Raw genomic sequence first — 2500 nt, forward strand, 5'->3', positions numbered from 1 at the left:
GAGAGAGCCCAGAGCGGCGCGGAAACAACGGGGAGGGAGACCCCCATCCCGGAAACGAGAACCGAAAAGGAGCACACGCGACACCACGCGCACACGGCAGAGACGGCCCCGCGGGGAAAACCGTCGGGCCGAGCGCGGAACGAGAGAGGGGGGGGCGGAAGAAAGGAGGAGGGGGCCGTCCCCCGTCCCCCGGCGCTCGCCACACCTCGCGCGCGCGGCAGCACGGCACGGTACCTGCGCCGGTACCCACCCGCAGACAGCCGCCCGCGCGGGGAAAAGGTGAGCCCGGGGGGCGAGGCCCGCGCCTCGCCTTCCCCTTCTCGCCCTCTTTCTCTCGGCCCTCGGCGGCGGCGTTTGGCGACGCCGCCGCTTTCGCTCTCGGCCCTTCTTTCCGGTTTTTCCCCCCCGCGAGGACGAGCTCCGGCCCAGCGGCTCGCTCCGGGAAGCGGGGAGCTACGGGAGCGGCTCCCCGAGTCTGCATTTAGGGGGACGAAGGCCCTTTTTCTCCTCCCGCGGCCGCCGCCGCCGGCGGACCGCGGGGGAGGGGAACGGGCCTGCGAGGCGACCCCAGCCGCGCCGCCCGGGGAGGGCTCGGGTGGCCCACCCGCCGGGACGGCGATTGATCGTCAAGCGACGCTCAGACAGGCGTAGCCCCGGGAGGAACCCGGGGCCGCAAGTGCGTTCGAAGTGTCGATGATCAATGTGTCCTGCAATTCACATTAATTCTCGCAGCTAGCTGCGTTCTTCATCGACGCACGAGCCGAGTGATCCACCGCTAAGAGTTGTCTGGCTTTCGGCACCGACCCCGCACGCGCGGAGGGGCCGGGACCGCTCGCGTGAAGCGGCCCCCCTCGGGTTTTGCGGCGAGGACGCGCGGGCGCGCGACCTCGCGACCGACCGTACGAGCACAAACGAGACGACCAACGGAGGGGAAAAAGAAAAGGAAGGCACGAGGCCGCCCACGGAACGCTCCGAAAAGGCCGGCCAGAAAGGGCGGGGGGGCCCGCGCCCCCGACCGCCTCTCCCCCACCACCCCCCTCCCCCCGGGCGAGGGGAGGGGAAAAGAGAGACGCCGCCCCGCGTGCCGTCTTTCGGAGGCGGCCCAGGCGCCCGGGCTCGGCCCGGCCTCCGCGCGGAGAGCCGCGCGGCGCGCGCCGGACCGCGGGGGGGCTCCGTAGCCCGCGCCCGGCCTCTTCTCTCTGAACGGGACGACGCGGGCACGAGGCCGGGGGGCCGCGGCCGCCCGCCGCCCGCCGCGCGCTCGGCTCCACCTCGACCGCTGCGCGGGGATCGGCCCCCCGCGCAGCGCCACCGCGCCCGCCGCGCGCGGCGCGGCCTTTCTCCTCCCCGCTGACGGGCCGCCCCCTTGCCAGCGCCCGAGACGGCCGCGCGACGACCGCCGGCACCGCCGGCGCCGCCCCCGGCCGGGGACCGCTCCCCGCCGGAAGGCGAGCGCCTCGCCGCCGCGCTCCGACGGCCGGCGCCGGGAGGCGGGCGCCGCCGAGGCGCGAGCCGGCGTCGCGAGCGCCCGAGGCCTGCCGGAAGGCAAAGGCCCCGCCGCCACCGGGGCCGCACTCCCGGGACCGCCGCCGCCGCTTCGCACCGTCGGGGCCCCTTCCGCGGGCACGCGCCCTGCGGGAGGGGGCCGTGCGGCGGACGCCCGCCGCACGGCCTCGAGCGGTTCTCCCTGCGGCCCACACGCGGCCTTCGGGAAGGGAGACGGGGAAGCGACGGGCGGGGCCCGGGCCGGGACCGCCGCCGGCGACGACGGGGGCCTCCCGGCCGACCGTCCCACCAGGGGGACACCCGTCGAGCGGCGCCGCCGCCGCTCGGCACGGGGTCGCCCGCGCTCGCCGGACCTCCGGCCGCCGGAGGCGACCGACGAGCGCTCGCCCGGGCGGGGGGCGCGCGGTCCCGGCCGGGGACGAGCCGGCGGACGGCGCCGCCGCGCGCGTCCGGGGAAGGCGAGGAACGCCCCGAGGAGGAGGAGGAGATGCGCGCCGACGCGGCCGGCGCGGCCGAGGCGAGGGAGCGCGGGGGGCGCCCGAGGGCCGCCACCCCGAGGTCGCGCAGAGAAGGCGGAGAAGCGCGCGGGGGCGCTTCTCCGCCGGCGCCGCCCCGTTCCGAAGAGACCGGATCGGCCCCGCGGCCGACAGCGCGCCACGGCCTCGCCGCCGAGACCGGGCCGCGGAGAGGGGGGGGGAGGGGGGCTGGGTGCCCCCTCCCCGGCACGGCGCGGCCGACGACGGCCGCGACGAAGTCGACGACGACGACGACGACGAGCGGGGGGGGACCGGTCGCGACGGACGCCACCGCAGGGGATCGGCGGGAGTAGCTCCCCACCCCTCAGTGAACGCCGCGCCGCCACCGGCCGGGTACCCGTCGCCGCCGCCGCCGCCGCCGCCGGCATCGCCGCCGCCGCCGGGGCGCGCCGTGCCGCCCGAGTCTTTAAACCTCCGCCCGGCCTCGGCGGCCCTTTCGGGTCCCAGCCCAAACCCCG

At 78.1% G+C, this 2500-nt stretch overlaps 1 non-coding gene across 1 annotated transcript; it reads right to left on the minus strand.

Annotated features, from left to right (window-relative positions):
- Positions 1-631: 631 nt before the first annotated feature.
- Positions 632-784, minus strand: LOC147645752 (5.8S ribosomal RNA). The gene has a single exon (XR_015282196.1). It is a non-coding gene; the product is annotated as a 5.8S ribosomal RNA (ribosomal RNA).
- Between the last annotated feature and the right edge of the window lie 1716 nt (positions 785-2500).

This window comes from Cyanistes caeruleus, unplaced genomic scaffold (assembly GCF_971803275.1).
Source record: "Cyanistes caeruleus unplaced genomic scaffold, bCyaCae1.hap1.1 HAP1_SCAFFOLD_176, whole genome shotgun sequence".
Classification (NCBI taxonomy): domain Eukaryota; kingdom Metazoa; phylum Chordata; class Aves; order Passeriformes; family Paridae; genus Cyanistes; species Cyanistes caeruleus.